At 44.8% G+C, this 25,259-nt stretch overlaps 1 protein-coding gene across 1 annotated transcript in view; it reads right to left on the bottom strand.

Moving 5' to 3' along the window:
• WNT2B (Wnt family member 2B) overlaps positions 1–25,259 on the bottom strand; it is a 255,201-nt gene that overhangs the window by 148,494 nt on the left and 81,448 nt on the right. The gene's annotated exons all lie outside the window — the stretch shown is intronic.

The following is a 25,259-nucleotide window of genomic DNA, read 5'->3' as shown; positions in this document are numbered from 1 at the left end:
AATGCTATACAATGTTGCATAGACCTACCCGCTGTGAGTATTCAGCTATAATCTGTATTATACGTATTTAGGTGAGGTGGTTCAAGGCGTGCGCACCAGATAAGGGGCCTGCGGTAGTATTACTAATACTTACATGATGTATAGGTATATATGCTCCCTTAACCAATCCCTCCCTTCAACAGCTTTCACAGTTTGCCACGTAGGATGACGTCATAGATGACGCATATCGAGGTATAAAGCCTTTGTGCAATCAAATTTGAGTGTGAGTGCATGAATGACTGTCTGTTGCTTGCCAGATTGACCTCCTTTATTTTATGCTAATAAATAAAACTAGTACTTTGCCCTATTCTTTGAGTCTGTCCGTTTTTTTGGGTCCTACATCATTATTGGTAATTCCATCTAGCACACAAGGTGCTTCAAGGTGCTAGGGCACATTTTGGTATCAGGGTAGATCGTTCTGGTCTAATCGACCTAGGCCCAGATCTAGACTCTCAGACTCTTGATTGTTCCCACCATTAGAAAGAAGATGGTGGAGCTTTCTGCTTAGAGCGGTGCACAAAACACACGTGTGAAAATAACTGTTCAACAGGTACCCGTTTGAAGATATTCCTGTCTGGTCTCTGCAGGTGCCCCACGGACTGAAGGCAAACTGCTCGATTGGCGGAGAGTCGATGCTGAGGAACTCGAGCTGAGCAGTGGCGTAACACAAAATCTGTGGGCCCCCTTGCTAGCCATGCAGCGGGCCCCCAACTCAGCAACAATTCACTGGTCACGCCACTCTCTGGGCCGGCCTAGATTACTACACGCAATACGCACAAACGTGGTGCTGCAGGGGTACGCCGCACACAACACTATGAGAAAGATATAAATATGTGTTTTAAAGCATTATACAGCAAACTTTCGGAGAAAAATTGGCTGAAAGGCCAGAGCGTTTGCAATTGTTTTATAGGGTAACACTAATCCAAAAATCCAATACATGCAAATCACCAACAGTACACAGGAACATTATTGCTTTAATTAATATGATGCTTTGCCATTAAAAATGCAACACCACAATAAAAACATGTCCAACTGGCTACACAATATAGACCAGTGTAGACACGTAATAACATATTACAGTAAAGCATGCCAGGCCACATTTAGACATACCTAGACTGGTTTCACCAAAATACCAGTTGAAGCAATAACACTTATCATGGTTATTTTATCACAGAAGCCGAGAAGAATATACATTTCTACAGTAAGAAACGTCTAGTCTGGCAGAACCCAAATGCCAGTCTAGCCAGGTAATTACACTTAGCAGGAATGCTTTATCAGAGATGCCCAGTTAACAAAAATTCAAGCCAAACTAAGAAATGACTAGACTGGCTGCACCAAAATGCCTCTCTGGCCACTAATACTACATATCATGCCTGCTTAGCCTGGATATGGATGGCCATTACGATTTATCACACAATCCCCATCCCACACATCCCCTCTCCCTCCCAGCCCCTGCCCCAACCCCCAAAATCAGCTTTTCAGCCCAGAATTACCTCCATGCCCCTTTTCCTTGTCCCAGTGCTTACGCGTAAGGCTTCTTGTCTCATAGGTACGTACTGGGATGGGGAAGAGTGGGACTAAGAGTAATGAAGTTTACAGGTAACTAAGCCAAGCATTACCTCCATGTCTTTCTACCTCATCCCAGTACTTGTGTATGAGTCAAAGTCCCTCATACACAAGTACTGGTATGAGGAAGAATAGGGCTATGAGTAATGAAGATTACCAATAAGTAACCAAGGGATTAAACACAAGTAGTGGCACAACACCATTGAGCTGACTCGACCTGGCTGACCTACAGAGCCGTTGCCGGACAGAACAGGACACAGATGTTAAACAACACCTGGGTTTCGCTATTAATTAAGGCCCAGCAATTACTAACGTAAGCATTTCACTGTTAGTACCTGCATTCAAATCCATAATTCTTTAGGCAATTGAAATCTTGATGTGAGTTTAGTACTTGCATGCCAGGGAAGTGATTGGAATGGTAGAGAGGGGACAGGAGACAGCTCATTCTTACAACAGTGCATAAGTGGGTGCTTTCAGACTTAAATGAGAGAGTTACTGCTTGTAACATTGAAGCTGCACTAGAATAGTCTCATTAGAATGCAAAAAGACAGTTGATGCCCCACACAAGTAAGTTTGCCCCTCCCCTGCCGCCCGTGAAGTTAGCCCCTATCCCAACATTTGAAGGGTTAGCACACCTCACCCCTCTGAAATTTAGGTTTTGTTGTGCCCCTGAACACAAGCACACACAACATTCACCATAAACACACACACAGAAAAATCCAGCCATCCATATATTTAAGTGTGCGCCCTTTCACCAAACAGGCACACAGACAGCCACCCATACATTTAAGTGTGCACCCTTTCACCATACAGGCACACCAGGCAGGTACACATACATTTAATTGTGCACCCTTTCACCATACACTCACACCCGCACACGTCATGTGGTTGAAGGGAGCCCTATTACTTCAAAAAGAAATGGTTTCTTTTTGAAGTCACTCCGACTTCATAAAGAAATTATTTCCGTTAAGGACTGAACCATAATGGAAATCATTTCTTTACAAAGGCATCATTTCTTGACCGGTCAAGTGGCACAGCGAGTAGAGCGCTCACTTTGATGTCATCCGTGCAGAGCCTTCTAACGTAGGTTCGAATCCCGACAGGGCCAAACTCAGCCTTTCATCCTTCCGAGGTCGATAAATGAGTACCACACACCATGGATAAATGCCAAATTATTATTTATTATTATTAGAGTGACTTCAAAAAGAAACTATTTCTTTTTGAAGTCATAGAGCTCCCCCACCCCATGGCATGGGGGCCTCCAGCCTAGAGGCTTCCGTGTCATGGGTTGGGATGAGGCCTCGGACGGCAAAAAGAAATAGTTTTTTTTGTAGTCACTCTGCCTTCATCAAAAAATTATTTCTGTTACGCTGTAACAGAAATAATTTCTTTATGAAGCAGAGTGACAAAGAAAATCTTTTGAAAACATTTTTTTAGTCTGTTTTTTCCAATGGGGTCCCCCTCCCAGGACATGTCATGGCGAGGCCTACCGCACGGTGGGAGGTTGTGGGGGCCCCCGTTACACCAGTGGAGCTGAGCCACAGATGTAAGTAGAACATTGAAATTGCCAAAACGAGGGAGAGGGACTGTATTGTAAATATATGTATAGAAGCAATGGGTGTTTTGGGGATCAGAAAGAATAGAAATAGATACCTCGATTCCTGGCTCCAAGAGGTGTGAAGGGTATGCACTAGAAACTCCAAGTAAGGGAATTAAAGATACCTGAGGCAATGCCAAAAAGAAGAGTGTGTATCAAACTCCAAGATGGGGTAAAAAGGGAGATGAGATACATTTACTAAACATTGGGCCTCATTATAACCCAGGCGGTACGGGGTTAACGGCGCCGGTAAAGGTGCCAGCGCCGTGAACCCCGTACCGCCTGATTACGAGGTCCCCTCGCGGGACCCGGTCTGCACGTCTGGTTTCACCAGATGTGCAGAGCGGGTCCCGCGAGGGGAGGAGGGAGCAAACAACGGGCCGCTCGTAATCAGCCCATTGTTTGCTCCCTCTCCCATTCCCATTCAGCCCTATGGGGGCTGAAATGGGAATGGGGAAAGTCCGGGCCCGGGTTCCTAGAAGGAGGAATTACCGGGCCCTCCGAATTCGGAATGGTCTGGTAATTCCTCATTCTGGGAACCCGGACGCGATTTTGGCGGCACCCATGCCGCCAATAGCGGCATGGCTACCGCTGAGATCGTGATGAGGCCCATAGTAAAGGAAGGCGTATGCCGAAAATTGAAAAGTGCACATGTGTATGGGGTTATAAATATGTCAGTATAAAACATTTATTGTGTTTAGATTAGGAGATATAAAATGATAGTAAAAAATTAAGGTGATTCTTAGATTTTTAAATCAAGAAATTGACGCCAATCAAGAGAATACAAATTAAAGGAGAATAATAAATAAATAAATAAGAGATTCTCAAAATATCAATAATAAAACAATCATATAGCAAAAATTGATAAAAAGTGTAAACAGAGGAGTAAAAGAAAATTGTTGCATACATTTTTTAAATGAGTTAAAAATAGTTTTTTGACAATAAGTGGCGATTGATGGTGCTCGCTCAAATTAATCAATGTAGTATACTTGATAAAATAAATAAAAGAATAAAAGATCAGGTAAGTAGTGACAGTCGAGATCGACTTGTCATCACAGGGAATACTCCATTTTTACACCTATGCAGGATACTGCCGAGATACACACCCAAGATAAGACAGTATCACGCGTAGTGACTTAGTGGCACGATGAATAAAACACTTATGCCGTGGCCTCAAGAGGGTTCATTGTCAAAAACAGCATTGCGACATATGATAACATAGTTGCATGCTACATATAAGGGAAAGAAGTTCCAGAAAAGGTTGGCTGTTTTAGCATTATGGAAGATGTATCAGAGTGAGAAGGAAGATCCGCCTGAGAAGGAGTGGATGCTTAATCAGCGTGAAGAGGATACATCGCCTTCGGCTCCTCCTTTCCATTCTGCAAACAAGAGCACAGATACTGAGGAGTCCGGATTTTATCCTTTAAGGCTATTTAAAGCATTGGCAAAGTATGTTAATCCGACATATGAGCCCTTCGCTTATAACAGTGAGGTGTGGGATGTTTTTATCCACGCATCCAAGCCCTACCTCAAAACTGTGCAGTACTGACATGGAAAACATCATGATGTCCAGAGCTTCCCAGAAAATGCCCAGGGAAAGGCAGGAAGAATAGGCTGCCACTCATTTTGCCGATGTTATGGGCACAGAAGGGCACTGCCTAAAACCACCATTGGACTACCCACACAGTAGCCTGAAACCATTGGGAATGGCAATGCTGATTGCCAAAAGCAACCTAGAATTGTGGGGAATTCATTTTCTTAAATCCCAAAAATGGGTGCATTACCAGTACTCACCACTATCAGAAAGCCGGCGTTTTAAAACAACACCAGACTTTTTTCTCTTTTTGTGTAAAACTGAATAAATGAACCCAAAGCATGCCAAAGAAAGACTTACTGAGAGGTGGATCCAATGTAAAGTTATATTCTGAAGTGACTTGAAGGTTTATAACAAGACTGGCTGAGCTGTGGATTTCAGCAGTTTAAGTAAATTGGGACTGAAAGACACTAAAAATCTAAATGTTTAAAAGAAATGAGTGACCTACTTTTGAGTGTCACATAGGTTGCAATTGTTTAAATGTCATAGTTTTAAACTTAGAATCAGCATTCTAGCTGCATATGTAAAAATGGTTAAGTTTATTTGAATGCAGAAAACTGGGTAACTAAAAGTGACATTAGCTGGGGCCTGGCTTAAGGAACTGAATTCTGCCCACCAGCTACCCCCGACAGGAGTTGAGACTTGCACAACTGCTGTGTTCCCAGGCCTAGCTGCCCTTTTGCTGTTCCCACCAAAAGGGATCTGACACTTCTCTGATTGAATTACCTGGGCTCAGCAGGAAATTGAACAAAGCCCTGTCCTGACTCAGGCAAATGTTTTATTGGTGGAAGTCGTAAATGTGGCTTCCTCCTGAAAGGAAAGGGGAGGAGCACTGCATGTGAGAGCAAGCTGGCTTGGCAGAAACTGGGAGGGGGAGAAACTGGAGACAGAGGCTGAGCTTGAAGAACGTGGAAAAACTGGTTTCTGTACCATGTGACCTGAAAAGACACACCCCTGTAGCCAGAATATGGTTTTAGAAAAAGATGAATAACCCATAGTATGGACTTGTCATGATTATTTAAATGATACCATAATTCTTGTGATTTTTCTGCCCACATTTTAAGAGGTTTTTAGAACCGGTGGCATGATCTGGGGGCAAGCTAGCAGTTAAGAGGGTATTACTTAAAATGTATGCATGTTAAAAGTCTGATACTTCATCAATTAATGCCTGCATGCCTTGCACACATTTGGGTAAATTTGAGTAAGAATCTGATATTGGTAACTTGACCAAAAAGTGAAATATGTTGCCATTTCTCAATGCAAGCTCCCAGGAAGAGCAGATTTGGACAGGGTATACCTCCTGTGATATGTGATGGGTGCATGTAATTTTAAACAAAGGTGTACCTGTGCAAATATGTCTTTTGGGTCAAAATATAGATTGTGTGTAATTTGACAGGGGTGGGTTCTCTGTACCATAAACAGACCTCATCATGATGACACTTCATTTCATTCCCCCAATCAAGGGGAAGAGGATGAAGTGGCCAATGACAAGTGGAGAGTGGTAGGGCCTAGGAAGCTAGCCTTTCCACCCATTTTCAAAACACATAAAAGCAGACAGTCAGGACAGATAGGGACATTCAATTCCATTTGCTGCGAAGCATGCTGCCGGACCATACAACATCCAGAGATCCAGACTTCAAATACATCAATCTCCAGAATCCAGAGAGGCTAGACCAGCAGCGCAGAGCTGACCCAGACCGCTGTTAGCAGAACCAGAGAGCTGACCCAGATCACAGTGAAGAGACCCAGACCAGAGTCCAGTCTAAAACCTGACCAGATCCGTGGCGAGGCCCATTCTATTTCTAAATATATTGTGAGTACCCAGCAGAACTGTGCAGAACCAATCTCATAGTTAAAATAATATAATTCAATCTATTTTAATCTAAGTAGAACTGCCTAAAAGCTGTCACCTGTCATTTTCTAGCTGCTAGCTGTCAATTGTCACTTTGAACTTTTAAAGTTTCAAATCTGAAAAACGACCTTTACCATATCGCTCATATCTCCATGACCGTCTGTCTTAGAGACTTGCAGTAACTTTCCTCTGAAAGCTTAGAATATTGGCTTTTCAACGAATCTAGAACCGCATTCCTATTCCATACACTTTTGCCGCAATCGCGAAAAACGCACTCGCGAATTTACCGCGATTTGCAAATTTCTCCACGTGTGAAAACAGCAGTTTCCTTGCTAAAAATTCGTTTGCCTCTTAAGAACCATCCCTGAATCATTGCTAGAGTGAGCCTGGACTCATATTAACTTGATACCACTCACCCTGAACCTCTAGAGGGAATTAGAAGCATTTTAGCATATTTTTCACTTCATTGCCAGCACATATAAAAGCATTTTGGGCCTGTGTTTCCAACTTCTGTAGTCTAAGCTTGCTGGGGTGAACTGAATTACATTTGATTGCATTTCTGAGAACTGTGTGCTTTCCTTCCATTTCCTTGAATTGCATAAAGGGGGGAGGGGATTGCCAGAGAAAAGTGATAACATTGTTTTGTTGAAATCATATTGAGTCTTTTCTGTATTGCATTTTCATTCAACATTACATCCATCTGAACTTATATAAAGCATTCTCTACCACATTATTCTTCTGTTCCTATTCACAAGTGTGCTAGTGCCAGACTATCCATTATTGATTACTGCTCAGATTCAGTGTGATATTCAATTATTAATTTATTATAAAGCGTGATATATATATATATTGTTTAAATTATCAAATAAACCTTTAAACTTGCAAAACAGAACTACTTCTTGGCTCAGTGGGGTCAGGGGGATTCCAAGAGAGGGGTGTTATATAGGGGTAGTCATCCAGAACGCATGAACTGGACATAAAGATATATTAATAAGTGTTTCCATTCAGTATCCCAGACTAGGCATTGACTTAGCTGTAGTGTTGAATTGAATCCTCTTACAAATTGGGGGCTCGGGCCGGACGTTTGGGTTAGATCTATCACTTGTGCAGATTAATACAGTGTGCCAGCTGACCAGATACACATATCCGGTCGGATCACCACGCTGTGTTACGCTGTAAAGCACTCCTCAAAGGAACGCTCTAAGAAAAAGGTCTGTTTTGCAAAAATAAAATACTAATTTCTGTAAGTCAGGACAGAGACCAATCTCTAGAATGACGACCTTAGTAGACATGAAAATAGCCAGAGAGCACTTCTTACATAAGTTATTTGTGAGAGGTGAGTGGACTCACCAGGACCGCATGGTCTGGTTGCAGGCCATCACGCAACAGGTCACTGAAACAGGGTCAGATATATGGGGAGATCAGGGTCCCCTACATGTGGCCCTGAGTGAACTATACATGGCTCCTAAAGCTAAGGATGAACAAGACAAGATGGTTAGGATAGCGGCATACCTGTACCTATATATGGGAGACATGTAGGATAAATGTACGGAAAGCCAAGATCTGGCGAACAAGCGACAGATGGCGTTAGAGAAGGTCCAATCTGACCTGGTCTCTTCTGAGCAGAGGCTGCAGGGGAGCCAGGAGTCAGAAAATGATAGTAGGCAGTATATCATTAAAATAAAAGAGGACATGGATATACTGCAACAGGAAAAGACAGACCAGGATACCAGAATTCTGGCTTTGCAGAAGGAACGCCAAGACAGTTTGGACTCCCTACTGCAGAGCCAGAAAAAGCTGGAGCAACAGATCAATTTCAACAGGGCATGCACAGAGCAGGTAGCCACCCTGCAAATCCAACTAGACAGAGAGAAAGAGGAGAGCAATAAACTGATCCTGAAAGACCTGGATACCCAGGCAGAGTTTGATCAGGAGCGCCAGAAAGCTGGTGCCTTCCAAAGGCAAAGGGCCGACCTGGCGTCACAAATTCAAGCTCTTGGTCAGGAAAGGGACACCTTAGGCCAGGAAGTCTGCCACTTAAGGAGAAAAATGGAAGAAAATCACCTGGCCCACCAGGGACAGGGTGACCTCCAAAAAGAACACCAGGACTTGCTAGAGCACACCAGGAGGGTGGAGGAGGCTCTGGCAAGACAGGAGCAGGTCAATAGGGACACAGCGCAGGAGGTAACCCTCCTGCAGCAAAGACTGGCCCAGTGCTCCAGGACCAATCAGGAAACGCAGAGAGAGAATGAGGCTCTCTGCCAGCACAATGATAGACTCCAACAACAGGTAGCGATGCAGGAGAGACTGATAGAGTCTAGTAAGGCCTTAACTGAAGAACTGAAGGCGCAGGCTCTTGCATTGCAACAGGGAGCAGGGGCGGATAGAGATGAGGTTCGCTGGGAAAGAGAAACTCCTGAGCATAACCCCAGGAGCCCTAGTACCAGAGGCCTTTATTTCTCTCAGTCCCTGGACTCTGCCACCCCCATGTCCCCTGGCGCACATGAGCACAGGGCCACAGGGATGGCAGATTACTATCCAGCCAGAAGCATGGGGCTCATAGGCCAGTACCACCCAGGAATGGAGGGGCGGGCATCCGGGTAGGGGCACCCAAGCACAGTGCAATTTGATGGGGAAACCCAGGAGAGTAGGCCCATTAAGGGCATCCTGAAAACCTCTGCCCAGTTAGGTCAGTGGGGGGGGTACCCATCAAATCCTGGCAGCAAGGAGGGATCTGAAGACTCCTCTGAGCGGTACAGGACACAGGAGACCAGGTCCCCACATTCTGCCAGCCATTCCCAGGCTCGCAGAATCCGGGAAAACCTGGAAGAACAGACGGGAACCTCTGGGAGCAGTGCCTCTGAGTCAGAAGATGAATGGACCAGGGTTACCCGGACCAAAAGGGCCAATAAGACAAAAAGGGCCTTGCTTAAGGACCCCTTAAAGCAGATTAAGGCAATCAGGAGCGTCATCACGCCTTATCATAAGAACGCCAAGTATTCTGTTTGGGAGCACTTAGAGTTGTTTGAGCAAATGATGGAGACTTTCCATTTGAAGGACAGCCAAAGCTGTATTCAATATGTAAAGTGGACCTTCTCCCCGGAATACTCCAGTTTCTTTGCGGGGCTGGAGGACCAAAATCATTTAAGATGGTCCGCCTATAAGGCGGCCATCTTGAAACATTTTTCTACTCATAGAAATCCTCAAGAGGCTCGCAAGGCAGCCTACAATTTACAATGTGGGGAGGATCAGGCCCCACAAGAATTTGTGCAGGAGTTAAAGCGTGCTTTTGCACAGACCACAAGAAGGGTGCGCACGGATAGCAGAGAATTTATTAATACGTTTTTCCATGCCTTGCCCAAATACATAATGACCCAGCTCGTGAGGGATTTTCATGAGAAAAGATCTTTAGACTGGGTCATTGAACAGGCGACCCGGATCTATGAGGTGCAGAAGCCAATAGAAAATAAAAATAATGCGCCCAAAAACCCCAAAGCCAACAACACCCCTGCTGCTGCCAAGGTGGCAGAGGTAAAGGTCACCCCCGTTTTAGAGTTGGAGATGGGGGGGCCTAAAAACCTACCTGCACCTAATAATGCTAGGCCCAGAAGGTCCTCGGGCCAGTCACAAACAGGGAGTCAAGGAGGTAGTCCCACAAATGGGGTCCCTCGCTCTCCTGACTATGCAAGTCCCCGTTACAAGGGAAGTCGACCCATCCTGGGTTATGTGTGGACTCCTCCAGCACAAGGGGGCGGGATCCAGCCAAGCACCTAACCCAGGGAACTTCCCTCCTAACTTCCCACCGGAGGGCAGAAATTCTCCAAATCCTGGGCAGAACTTTTTCCCCAGGTATCCACCCAACTTCCAGCCCCAAAATCCTCCACCCTTCTTTCCCCAATTCCCTGAGCCCAGACAACCGAATCCGGGAGAGGGGAGGCCAAGGGTGGAGGGGTATCCAAATCTTCCCAACCAGGGGTACTACCAAAGAAGGGATAGCTACCCTTCCCGGGATCAGCCCAGGGGAGAAAACAGGGCCCCGTATCAGCCTGAGCGGGTTTCCCAGTTAGAGCGCCAGGTTCAAAACATGGCGCGGGATCTGGGTCACATACTGAGGGCTCAGCAGAACCCTCAGATCGGCATGCCGGCGCAGAACGCACCCAACTCTGGACCTGGTGTTCCAGAACAATGACGGGGGCAGCACCCCGATAACTCACCGGTTCCCAGGGAGGAGGCACAAAGGGAAGGGGGGTGTAAAGCCTTGGAGGAAGCTTCCTTCCTCACTTGTAAACAGCCCCTGGAAACCCAGGAACCGGAAACAAAATCTCTTGCCCCTGAAAGTCTGCCTCCTAAGGAGCAGAGGGGGGGTAGGAGAAACAAAAGAGCCAAACAGACTCAGTTTGAGGAGGAGGTACAGATCTTCCAATTTGAGGGAGAGGGATCCCCAGAGGATCCTGGGGAAAGGATCTTCTCCTTCAGAGATGGGGGAACTCCTCCCAAGGAAAAATGGGTCCCAAAAGATTCCAATATAGACTGGGGAGATGTGGAGACTGAGCTACCGCCGCCCACTATCTTATCCCAGAACCAACAATGCCAAAATCCCCTGGTTCAAACCCATCCTGGTGACTGCCTCCAAAAAGGGGGGGGGAGGCCCGGAACCGGAGCCAGGGGAACCCACAATGGCTCTGATCTCCAGTTGCCAAATTTTTCTTTCAGATTGCCAAGGCTCTCCACAGAATTCTGCCCAAATCTCTTCGCTAGCGATGTCCAAAATCAGAAAGTTAGCCAACCAGTTGTCCAAAAATGTGCATTATCTGTGCCCCCTTGAGGAGAAGGAGGGAAGATACTATGCCCCGGTACAAGTACAGGGACAGGGTACAATTTTGGCACTGGTGGACACGGGATCTCAAGCTACCCTTCTGTCCAGAAGGGCCTTTGATGAACTGAATGCAGGAAGGGGAGGTAATTACCAAATTCCTCTCACCTCACTTCCTGGACAACTCCAGAACTTTGACGGGAAGGAAATTCCCGTCGAGGGGACGGCAGATTTGGACATTAAAATTGGGCGACACAAGTTGAAACACCCGGTCATAGTTGTGACTCCAGAGGGCACCCCTTGTTTACTGGGGAACGACCTCCTGAGGAGGTTGTCACCCTTAATAGATTGCGTAAACAAGGTCTTCTGGACCCAGACTAGCCGACCAATAAAATTAAAACAGAGTGTCAACCATGTTAGTTTAAACGGCACCTGCCACATGGTTGAACAAAAATCTGACCAAGTAGAATTTCACTTCCAGAATAGCCAAATTCCAGACGTGACAGTAATAGCAGTAGGACAACAGACTGGTGATGGAGGGTCCTCTCTATTTCTGAAAATCAACCTTCCTTCCAGTTTAAGGTGGTATTCCACACTGGAAGGAAACACCCTGAAATTCTTTACCAATCCACAATCAGAAACTCCCACTCCTATAGTCCAGAAAGATGTGAAATCAGCTCAGAGCCTGGCTGATATTCAGCAAATTGGAGAGCAGTTGTTCATCCCTGTTCAGTTAAATGATGGGAAGGACTCTGTTCTCGCTCGAGTGTGCGTGAACAATGGTAAGAGCTTCATCAGCGAAGCCATGTTTCGCCAACTCCCAAAAGATCCAGCCATTCCCACCTTCAAACTGATAGACAAATGGGGAATGGACCTGGAAGCACCTAATTCCAAACATCTCCTGCCAAGCAGGTGTATGCTCAAAATCTCCATTGGCAACAAGAGCATAGTCCACAATTGTTGGGTCGTGCGAGACGTCACTGCCGCTTTTTACTTAGGCAGTGACATTCTCAATCGCTTTGCCATTAGTTTGGACCTAATAAACTTCAAAGCTTGGTCCCGATTAGCGGATAATCCCATGGGCTTTGATGATCCAGAAAAAGCATCTAGGTCAGCTCAATTGCTACCTTATGCAGTTGAAATTCAGATCAAAGAGGAAGTCACCATCCCAGAAAGGACCCGACAATTCTCCCTGGAAGTGAAAGTTAAAAGAGGACAATATTTGCAAAACCCTGATGCTTACATACATCTAAATGCTTCTCTCCAACAGCAAGGGTTAGGGGTAAACCCAACACCATTAGTCAACATAGAACATGACACCATTCTAATAGAGGTGGATAACAGCGACTTAAAGAGTATTACCCTAGCCGCAGGCACCATTATTGGAATGGCGGTTGATGACCGACATTTTTCCATAGATTTAGGTAATGAACTGTTAGGGCCAATCCCCAAGGACTGCTTTGACAGTGACAGTGATGACAACACAACACCAGACAGGATTTTTACCCGGCATGGGGGGAACCTCCTGGTGTACACTTCTTGCCCTTATGGTAAGGAAGACGTGACTTGTGACTTCAGGAGGGATGAGGTGATTTTCCAGGTCCATGAGGGCTGCCTTTCCCACCTGAAGCCTCCAGTCCAAATCAGCACTCTGACCAGGGACTTCTCCACCCAGCTGGAGGAGGCCGCTGAGATAGCCAAACCAGAAGTATTTCCAGGCTTCAGGCAGATGGTGGAAGAGAGAGTCAACCTAGCGGATGCCTGTGTGACTCTGGAACAAAAACAAAAGTTGAAACAAGTTTTCTTGGATTTCCAAGATCTCTTTGCGGTAGACTCATATGACTGTGGTCGCACTGACATCCACACAACAACAATCCCCACGGACCCTGGCATGACTCCGGTGTTTGTGAAGCAATATCGCTTGCCTCTCGCATCAATGGAGTCCCTTACTGAAATAATTAAGAACCTTGAGTCCCGTGGAATAATCCGTCCAGTCCACAGCACCTTCAATAATCCGGTGAATATTGAAGCCAAACGGCCAGTGGAGACTCTGCGCCGACCTCAGGGAGCTCAACAAACGGGTCCATACTTCCCGATGGCCTCTGCCCTACATTGACCAAGGGCTGGCCCAGATCCAGGGGTCACAGGTATTCACTGCAATAGACCTGACCAATGGATACTGGACTGTGCCTGTCAGTCGGGAGGACCAATACAAGCTGGCTTTTACGTTTGGGGGCCAGCAGTACACATGGACCCGGACTCCCTTCGGATACCTCAACTCCGGCAATGAATTCAACATTTTCCTACATAAGGCCATGCCCGACCTGGGTGCGAGGGGTAACCTGGCTTATGTAGATGATTTCCTCATCAAAAGTTCATCTGTGGAGGAACACATAGCGGAGATCCGTTATGTTCTGACCCAGTTGAGGGCCGCCGGAGCAAAACTTTCCTTTCAGAAAGCACAGTGGTGTAGAACCCGTGTTAATTTCTTGGGGCATGAGATTACTCCTCAGGGTCTCTGTCCCCAGGAAAAGAAAGTGGAAGCACTTCAGAAACTGAAAGACCCCACAACTCTGCAGGAACTAAGGAGCCTCCTTGGACTGACTAATTACAGCAGAAAGTTCATTGAGGGCTACGCAGAGATCACCAGACCCCTGATTCATCTCCTGAAGGGGGGGGTCAAGTGGGAATGGGGTCCAGAACAAGCCGAGGCAGTAAAACAACTCAAAAGAAGCCTCTCACAAGCGCCTTGCCTAGCTTACCCTGTCAGAAACAAGGAGTTCTTCCTGGAGACGGGGTTCTCTAATATGTGCTTGACGGCAGTATTATACCAAAAGCATGACAAGGTCAATAAAGTAATCTCCTATGCGAGCAAAGCTTTATCCTCTGTGGAGGAAAAATTCAACGATTGTGAGAAGGCACTCCTGGCAACGGTGTGGGCATTGAAGAATTACCGCCCGTTTATCCAGGGGGAACACATCATAGTGGAGACTCCACACCAGCCTCTGCAATATCTCCAAAGTGATAGAATCCGGGCCGGAAATGTGAGTAATTCCCGAATTACTTCCTGGATTCTGTCAATGCAAGGCTTTCCTGTGGAGGTCAGATATGGCCAAAACAAGAAGAGTCCCCTCGCGCAAGGTCTGGCTGACTTGCATGATTGTGCCAGAGAAAACTGTCTCGAGGACGAAAGTCTAAAAATAAAGGGCAACATGGAGGCATACCTTAATTCCCCACACAAAGTCTTTGAAGAGGACAAGTGTGAGGGAATGCCCACTGTCTATGTGGATGGATGCTCTTACCATGTTGACAACGACGGGGAGAAAGAACTGGTGGCTGGCGTAGGGAATGCATGGGTGAAGGAGTTCCCAGAACCCTCCGCTGGATACAAAATTGGTCCCCGAAGTAGTCAGGTGGCAGAATTGATGGCTGTGCATCAGGCCATCCTCACTGCTGTCCAGCATCAACTCCACGAACTGGTCATCATCACAGATTCGGATTATGTACGGAACGGGTTCGTGGAGCACCTGGTTAATTGGAAAACCAGAGGCATGTTATGTGCTAACAACAAACCCTTGAAACATGGGAAGTTGATCCAAAACATTGATGATCTGGTCACCTCGAATGAGATGACCATCTATTGGAAAAAGATCAAGGGTCATTCCAAAGTAGAGGGACCAGACAAAACTGGAAATGACTTAGCTGATCAGCTGGCCAAAACCGGGGCCATCCAAGGGGATCTAATTGAGATTGAGTCCCTGTTGGGGGAAATCCAGGTCACTGCTATCACTAGGTCCCAGACAAATGCTCACAACGACCTTTCAATTGCACAATGGAGTAAGGAGACCCCTGATGCTGATTTGATTACCGCTCAGAAGGGGGATCCAATTATTGGTAAGTTTTACCAACACCTTGAGGACCCTGAGAACTTTCCCCTGACGGATACCGATTACATTGGGAAAGAGGACCTAAGAGTGTTGATGAAATGTCCAAAAATGTTCCGAATCCAAGACGGTTTGCTTGTAAGGAAATCCAAAGCTGGCCACGATCAGTGGGTGGTTCCTACCTCATTCCGAAGCCTGATGTTAAGTCACGCCCATGATGCGGCCACCGCCAGTCATAGGGGGTTTCACACAACACTGGAAATCTTAAGAGAGGTTGCATACTGGCCACACATGGGGCAGGACCTCGACCAATACTTGAAGGGGTGTCTTGTGTGTGCACAATTTCAGCCAACATCCCTCACACACCGTGCGCCTCTCCAAAAGAGGGGGATGACACTGCCATGGTCAGATTTACAAATCGACTTTGTAGGCCCCGTGATCCGCTCTGCTAGGGGGAATAAGTACATGTTGACTGTGACATGCTTGTTTACCAAGTGGGTGGAATGTCTCCCAGCCCCAAATTGCAAGGCAGAAACTGCAGCTGCCCTGATGATTAACCACATCTTTTCCCGTTTTGGTCTACCTCAAAGGATTGAGTCAGACAGGGGTAGCCACTTCACCAGTGAAGTAATGACAAAGATGTGGGAGATACTGGGGGTCAAAAGGAAGTTGCATATTGCTTACCGGCCAGCTTCTTCTGGGGCAGTAGAGAGATATAACCGAACCATTGTGAGCATATTAAAGAAGTTTGTGGCAGATTCTGGGCCAAGTTGGGATATCCGATTACCTCTGGTCCTAATGGCCATCAGATCTACCCCTTCGTCTGCAACCAAAATGTCACCATTTGAGTTGATGACTGGGCGCAAGATGGTGCTTCCTCAGCATTTGCTCTACAGGACCCAAGAGCAGACACTGATAAATGCCTCCACAACTCACGAGTATGTGGAGAATTTAAGGAAACACCTTCAACATGCTTTTGCTTATGCTCAGCGGAATCTAGAAAGATCAGCTGATAGCATGAAGACCCACTATGACCTGAAGACTTCCAGGAAGGAATATCAGGTGGGGGACCGGGTCTATCTATACAATTTCCAAAGGAACCAGGCCAAAAAGCGAAAATTTTTGCCTACTTGGAAGGGACCCTTTGAGATTATAGACAAAATCTCCCCTGTGGCCTACAAGATCCGCATCCCCAAAGGCGGTTTGGCAGAGGGGGAAGACAAGTGGGTCCACATAAACCAGTTGAAGTGTTGCCATCCCAGGCACACTCTGCAACGACTGGAGGAATCCTCTGGAATCCTAGAGGGTACTGTCTCAGATTAATTCAGTTCTAACTTAAAATATCCTACATATCGCCTATCAAATTCTGAGTTTCTCAATGTGGGTGTTTTGGTTGTTGAATGCAAAAAGAAATGTGCATGTCCATATGTTTTGACTATAAATTTATATGCCAACCCACTATATCAATGGTGGGGGAAAAATGTCTATGAATAGGTATTGCCGCTCTTCCTTTGTCGTCCTAGGAGAAAGAAAACCTGGAGACGGGCCAAGGAGGACGATCCGGAGACCGGGAGCAGAGACGCAAGGGGCCCAGTGTACCGCCCAATATTCCCATCAGGACCGGCGAGGAGAACCGATCGATCAGTACCGGATGGAGGAAAAGATGCTGAACTGTGCCATCTATTGGAAGAAGATGAGGAAACATCCCAGGTCTTGCGAGTCCCATCAGTGAAACAGAATGGCCATCGCAAGAGGGGGGCTTGTGGGATGTTTTTATCCACGCATCCAAGCCCTACCTCAAAACTGTGCAGTACTGACATGGAAAACATCATGATGGCCAGAGCTTCCCAGAAAATGCCCAGGGAAAGACAGGAAGAATAGGCTGCCACTCATTTTGCCGATGTTATGGGCACAGAAGGGCACTGCCTAAAACCACCATTGGACTACCCACACAGTAGCCTGAAACCATTGGGAATGGCAATGCTGATTGCCAAAAGCAACCTAGAATTGTGGGGAATTCATTTTCTTAAATCCCAAAAATGGGTGCATTACCAGTACTCACCACTATCAGAAAGCCGGCGTTTTAAAACAACACCAGACTTTTTTCTCTTTTTGTGTAAAACTGAATAAATGAACCCAAAGCATGCCAAAGAAAGACTTACTGAGAGGTGGATCCAATGTAAAGTTATATTCTGAAGTGACTTGAAGGTTTATAACAAGACTGGCTGAGCTGTGGATTTCAGCAGTTTAAGTAAATTGGGACTGAAAGACACTAAAAATCTAAATGTTTAAAAGAAATGAGTGACCTACTTTTGAGTGTCACATAGGTTGCAATTGTTTAAATGTCATAGTTTTAAACTTAGAATCAGCATTCTAGCTGCATATGTAAAAATGGTTAAGTTTATTTGAATGCAGAAAACTGGGTAACTAAAAGTGACATTAGCTGGGGCCTGGCTTAAGGAACTGAATTCTGCCCACCAGCTACCCCCGACAGGAGTTGAGACTTGCACAACTGCTGTGTTCCCAGGCCTAGCTGCCCTTTTGCTGTTCCCACCAAAAGGGATCTGACACTTCTCTGATTGAATTACCTGGGCTCTGCAGGAAATTGAACAAAGCCCTGTCCTGACTCTGGCAAATGTTTTATTGGTGGAAGTCGTAAATGTGGCTTCCTCCTGGAAGGAAAGGGGAGGAGCACTGCATGTGAGAGCAAGCTGGCTTGGCAGAAACTGGGAGGGGGAGAAACTGGAGACAGAGGCTGAGCTTGAAGAAAGTGGAAAAACTGGTTTCTGTACCATGTGACCTGAAAAGACACACCCCTGTAGCCAGAATATGGTTTTAGAAAAAGATGAATAACTCATAGTATGGACTTGTCATGATTATTTAAATGATACCATAATTCTTGTGATTTTTCTGCCCACATTTTAAGAGGTTTTTAGAACCGGTGGCATGATCTGGGGGCAAGCTAGCAGTTAAGAGGGTATTACTTAAAATGTATGCATGTTAAAAGTCTGATACTTCATCAATGAATGCCTGCATGCCTTGCACACATTTGGGTAAATTTGAGTAAGAATCTGATATTGGTAACTTGACCAAAAAGTGAAATATGTTGCCATTTCTCAATGCAAGCTCCCAGGAAGAGCAGATTTGGACAGGGTATACCTCCTGTGATATGTGATGGGTGCATGTAATTTTAAACAAAGGTGTACCTGTGCAAATATGTCTTTTGGGTCAAAATATAGATTGTGTGTAATTTGACAGGGGTGGGTTCTCTGTACCATAAACATACCTCATCATGATGACACTTCATTTCATTCCCCCAATCAAGGGGAAGAGGATGAAGTGGCCAATGACAAGTGGAGAGGGGTAGGGCCTAGGAAGCTAGCCTTTCCACCCATTTTCAAAACACATAAAAGCAGACAGTCAGGACCGATAGGGACATTCAATTCCATTTGCTGCGAAGCATGCTGCCGGACCATACAACATCCAGAGATCCAGACTTCAAATCCATCAATCTCCAGAATCCAGAGAGGCTAGACCAGCAGCGCAGAGCTGACCCAGACCGCTGTTAGCAGAACCAGAGAGCTGACCCAGATCACTGTGAAGAGACCCAGACCAGACCAGAGTCCAGTCTAAAACCTGACCAGATCCGTGGCGAGGCCCATTCTATTTCTAAATATATTGTGAGTACCCAGAAAAACTGTGCAGAACCAATCTCTTAGTTAAAATAATATAATTCAATCTATTTTAATCTAAGTAGAACTGCCTAAAAGCTGTCACCTGTCATTTTCTAGCTGCTAGCTGTCAATTGTCACTTTGAACTTTTAAAGTTTCAAATCTGAAAAACGACCTTTACCATATCACTCATATCTCCGTGACCGTTTTCTTAGAGACTTGCAGTAACTTTCCTCTGAAAGCTTAGAATCTTGGCTTTTCAACGAACCTAGAACCGCATTCCTATTCCATACACTTTTGCCGCAATCGCGAAAAACGCACTCGCGAATTTACCGCGATTTGCAAATTTCTCCATGTGTGAAAACAGCAGTTTCCTTGCTAAAAATTCGTTTGCCTCTTAAGAACCATCCCTGAATCATTGCTAGAGTGAGCCTGGACTAATATTAACTTGATACCACTCACCCTGAACCTCTAGAGGGAATTAGAAGCATTTTAGCATATTTTTCACTTCATTGCCAGCACATATAAAAGCATTTTGGGCCTGTGTTTCCAACTTCTGTAGTCTAAGCTTGCTGGGGTGAACTGAATTACATTTGATTGCATTTCTGAGAACTGTGTGCTTTCCTTCCATTTCCTTACATTGCATAAAGGGGGGAGGGGATTGCCAGAGAAAAGTGATTACATTGTTTTGTTGAAATCATATTGAGTCTTTTCTGTATTGCATTTTCTTTCAACATTACATCCATCTGAACTTATATAAAGCATTCTCTACCACATTATTCTTCTGTTCCTATTCACAAGTGTGCTAGTGCCAGACTATCCATTATTGATTACTGCTCAGATTCAGTGTGATATTCAATTATTAATTTATTATAAAGCGTGATATATATATATATATTGTTTAAACTATCAAATAAACCTTTAAACTTGCAAAACAGAACTACTTCTTGGCTCAGTGGGGTCAGGGGGATTCCAAGAGAGGGGTGTTATATAGGGGTAGTCATCCAGAACGCATGAACTGGACATAAAGATATATTAATAAGGGTTTCCATTCAGTATCCCAGACTAGGCATTGACTTAGCTGTAGTGTTGAATTGAATCCTCTTACAGAGGATAATGCAGAAGAGAGCAGAAGCAGAGAATGCAAATATATGCCATCACGCAATGAAAGTAAACAGCATGATGAGAGAAAAGACAGGCAGTATAGACAGATGGCGATAGAGTTAGAAGCAAGGAGACAGAAGTTAGTGAAAGACAAAGTTAAGGGAGTAACAATAGTACAGAATGAATGGATGGGAGGACAGATATTACTCAAGCTAGACGATATGGGCATTCATGGGTTTCAAGAAAGAGAAAAAAGAGAAGAGCAGGAAAAGAAAGAAAGAGCACGAGAGAGCATACAAAGGAGAGAACGACAAAGAGAGGAAGCAGAAGGAAGAATGAAGCAAGAACGAGGTAAGGAAAGAAAAAGAGAGAGACTAGAAGAGAACCAAACAGAGGAGATAGAAATACAAAGATTGAAAGTACGTAGGTTGCAAAGAATGGAAGAGGAAGAAGAATTGAAGGAGATGAGGAGAAGGGAAGAAGAGATGAACAGAAGTAGGGGAATAAAAGATGATGAGATAGATCACCTATTTAATAGAAATATAGTGCCGATCGAAGCACCAAAACAATTTGAGGAAGAGTCACAACAGCCTTGCAGCGTGCTGCTTGGGATACCAAGAATACAAACATAGGCTGACGAGCATGATACGGCAAATATAGGGAAAGGGATTGGGGCTTTATATAGGAAGATGAGGGATAAGGATGGGTGCAGAACCAAAGAGAATGTTGAAGGATCTCTATTGAGAGAAACAGTAAGAGGGTCAGATGACATCATAACAGATGAGCACAGAACGCTGTCTTTAAGTAGACTTGTTCTTGATGATGTGGAAAGGGATGAAAACCATACAAGCTGTAGCATAATGATGTCAGATGAAAAAAGGGAAGAAAACAAGAAAGGGCGAATAGAGGGAACAGGCGGTTTTTCAAAAGAATGAAGTGTAGAAAAATGGGTAAAATGGTCAGACCTAGTGGGCCCTAAAGAAAAAACACCCGAATTGACACCATATACTGAGAGGCCACAAGCATGACCACACAACGCGGGGGATGCATCCCTGCCTTATGTAAGCAGACTGAGGACATTATACAAGGATGGCGAAAAAGGGACGAAACTAGCCATACCTGGAAAACAAGATATGTAGGTGGGCATGATTATGGATAAGGGTTTTCACAATTTCCATTATTATAGAAAGGAGGGGGGCGACCACAACATATTGCATGGCCACAAATGGACAAGGATCATTTGAAATGTAAATTACCTAGTTAACTTCAGGTGCAGGAAAATTGATTTATGAGTTAGAGAGAATGACATCAGGAATGATGTTAGCCATAGTTGACGTAAAAGGCTTGTTAGCAGCCATCCTGAGAGAGAGGGCTGACGACATTTGGAAGCGAGCAGGGTATGCAGGTGTCACTGCACAAAACATGACACACAATGGAGTGCAATTTAATAATTGCAGAGCAGATGTATGGCGGGCGCTCAGAGTACAACATCAGATATGGGTGCCATTGTGACTAGGAAAATGGGGGAGGATGTAGCTCCTGTTGCTTTTATTCAAGATATTCAAAGGCAATGACGCCTTGAGAAAACAGGGGCATTACTTTAGCACATTTTATGTCAGCGACTGGCCGAGCCAGTGAAAAGGCAAATGAAGAAACAGGTAAGGAGGGAACCAAAGCAATGGCCAGAAAAATCATTGTCTATCATGCACCATTGCTGATTGTTAAAGGAGAAGAATAAGAAGAACGCTTAGAGTAGAAAGCAGGAGGAAGCAAAGTTAGTTCAGAAACAATTGTCAAAACTAGCCATAAAGGGAGCGGTATTGACGAGTGGTGAAGGTATGGCGAAACCACAGATGCGACCAGCACAGCAAAGAAATGTAGCATACCCTATGGATCAGAGTGGGTATAACATTTGGGCAAGGGGAATGAAACTGGGGGAGGAGGAAGTTGATTTCAGAACCCTTAGGGAGGAGGAGGATTTAATGGGGGACAAGCCGCAACCATGCTGGAATTGTGGAAGGATAGGACACAAAGCCAGAACATGTAGGAGTAGAGGGGGTATGCAGCAAAACTGGCAGGCTCAAAGAGGGGGGATGGGCTATGTTCCACAATATAATACAGAACCACAGGAATATTATGCCCAAGATCACACACAGAATCAGACACGTACGCTGCAACCACACCAAACACAGCAAGCTCCATTACAAATGCAATCACCACAAGGGCAACCACAGCAAGTGCTTATGCAAACACAACAGATACAGACCAAGCAAGCACAGATACAACAGGGCATGATACCACAATGAAGTACAGATGCGGGAGTCCCACAAGCACCTGCACCTAGACTAGGGAGTGTGCAGTGGTAGGAGGAAATTCTTTCACAGGTGCAGGGATGAATTTGTATCCACAATAGGACAGCCCACAGAGCGGCCTGATGTATTCAGTACTATCAATGACACTGGACCCTCAAGAGGAACCAAGGGTCATGGTGACGATAGGAGGCAAGACATTTTTGTTTCCCTCACAGACACTGGAGCAACTGGTCCTGTGTCTGTGAGGGAAAACACCCAATGACAGACAATGTCATGAATGCGCAAGGATTCCCTGGGGTGATGAGTTTAGTTCCTTTCACAGACCAATTACCAGTTTGTATAGGGAAACACCGCATGTCTATGCCATGATTATATTCTTGGCAGGCACCAGTTAACCTATTAGGACATGACCTGATGACGGAACTTAACATGACGATATGTTTTACTGATGACAGAATAGTGTGCTTCACCCCAGGTATACATTACATGAATGTAAAAGAGTTTATATTAGCCTTTACAGGTTAGAAGGCATTATGCATAGTTCCTTTAGATCCAGAAGTATTTTTGTATGGAGTGACTGTTTTATTATCATGATTACTCAAGCCGGTAGGTAAAATATTGAGAATACCTGAAGAGTTTTTATTCAGACCAAAAATACCCATGGATGATGAAGGACAGGTTATCCACTTAGAGCTAGAAGCAGCAGTGGTCATAGAGGAAAGGGTGGCTGTTCATGGAACAGATGATGAGGGGAGAGATATAGGTTGACAGGCTTGACAGATGAACCTTTTAGGGATGATTATTCAGATGATGAATTAGTATTTTTCATAAGTCTCACTTATTGGATTAAAGTGGAGACTAGAGAAATACAGCAGAGAATGGCAATGGTAAAAAAGAGACCATCCTTTTTCCAGGAAGGTTTAGAGAAAGTGCCAAATATGTTATGGCCTACCAGCCCATATGATGTGTGTCTATGAGTAGGAGCAGTTAAAATCAACCTTAAACCAGGTGCAATTTTACCACGAGCAAAACAATATCCAACATCCAGAGGAGCAGATCAGGCTATATTTGAGACCATTTCCACTTAATTAAGCAAGGACAATTGGTGCCATCTGAGTCCCTAGGTAACATGGCTGTGTACCCAGTGAAGAAATCAACTGGGGGGTCATGGAGATTCATTCAGGATCTCCGTCCCCTAAACAATATGGCTGCAGCAGTGTTCCCTTTAGTTCCAAATCCTGCTACAATATTGTGTAATATTCCATCTAAAGCCAAATATTTTACAGTTATAGATTTTAAGAATTGCGTTCTTCTCAATTTCCCCCATGAGGATTCACAAGATTTGACCTCATTTTCATATAGAAAAAGCCACCTGAAACATACTTGTTTACCTCAAGTACCTTCAGTACATGAATGACATTTTAGTGTGCAGTGATACAGAAGAAAGATGCAGAGTGGACTTAGTTCGACTCATGACTATACTAGCAGAGAAATGATACAAAGCAGATGAAGAAAAACTACAATATTGTCAGGAAGAGGTGAAAAGTGACACCTGAATGAGCAGAAGCAGTTATGAAGACTTCAGAACCTAAAACAGTGAGGGAAATAAAACAGTTCTAGGGCTTATGTAACTATTGTAGGGCCTGACTTGCCGTTTATAGCACATTTATTCGACCACTTTTAAAATGACCCAAAGAAGCACAGGTAGACAAAACTGGAACACTACGGCGCAGTGCCACTGTGAAGTATTGTCCAGTTCATGGTTTTCCTGAGGTCGGTGCAATCACTCCAACATTGCCAACTTTAGGCAGACCACCACGATGGAAACGACATAAAATCTCGGGATCCATCAGCAGCTCCCTCTAGGTGACTTGCCCTCCATGTCTCGCTTTAGCCTTTGGAAATTTAGATTTGCATGCATAGGGGGACTTGGAGGCTCGGATCGCCTAGTATACCACAATGAGCATTTTTAATTGTAAAGGGTGGTCAGGCAGCCATGTGGGGCCCTCTCGCTTCGCTCAATTCTGGAGAAATTGCCAGCCATGTGATTCACAGCTGTTTAACATTTATATTTTATCCTTGCATTTCAGATCTAATTCATAGAGATCTCTTTTCGGCACGTCCCATTACATTTTCCTGAATTTGTAGACAGGCTTCTGGGACCAGCCTTCAGGGTTGAGACTATGGTAATTACCTTTTCTCCCTTATTATACATTATGACCCATGACTTATCTGAACTGTAAAGAGTGGGAGATGTTCCCCTTGTTGCAATCACAGATCATCAGTTTTTTAACCTGTCATTCATTACATGTTTTTTCTTTCTTATTTGTCGTTTTGTTTTAGGTATGACTTTTGCTCTTTTTATATTAAACTGCATCATTCAGCTTTTAAAGATTGGGTGTGTAAACAAAGACACAGATGAAATTCTAAGAGCCATGATGTTTACGGGAATGCTCTGTCCTGAAGAAGATAGGCATCATCTGCATTTAAGTTAGATGCGCTATTTCCATCGAAACTACCATTAGCCAACAGTGTCAGGCCTATTGTATTGTTTGTAAATCTTCTGCCTTGACATTTGAGTAGTTGATGCACCGCATCCCATGGTTAGCTTTAGTGTGTTCCTTTGATTATTGTCTGTTTGTTTCATTCTTTGTACAATTTGGTTTCATTATTTAAATTTGTCCAGATTGCTTGTTTGCTACATAATTGTTGGTTTGTTCATCCAGACTTATTCAGGTGACCGGGGGCTCCCCACTCGAGTGATCTCCTTTATTCGACTGGGTGAATCGTTTCGGCATGTGCATACCAGCGCCTAGGAATATTTTG

Source organism: Ambystoma mexicanum, chromosome 13, assembly GCF_040938575.1.
Source record: "Ambystoma mexicanum isolate Mex_15411 chromosome 13, UKY_AmexF1_1, whole genome shotgun sequence".
In the NCBI taxonomy this organism is placed as follows: Eukaryota; Metazoa; Chordata; class Amphibia; order Caudata; family Ambystomatidae; genus Ambystoma; species Ambystoma mexicanum.
The sequence above is the reverse complement of the archived record's forward strand: the minus strand, read 5'-3'. Positions and strand labels throughout refer to the sequence as shown.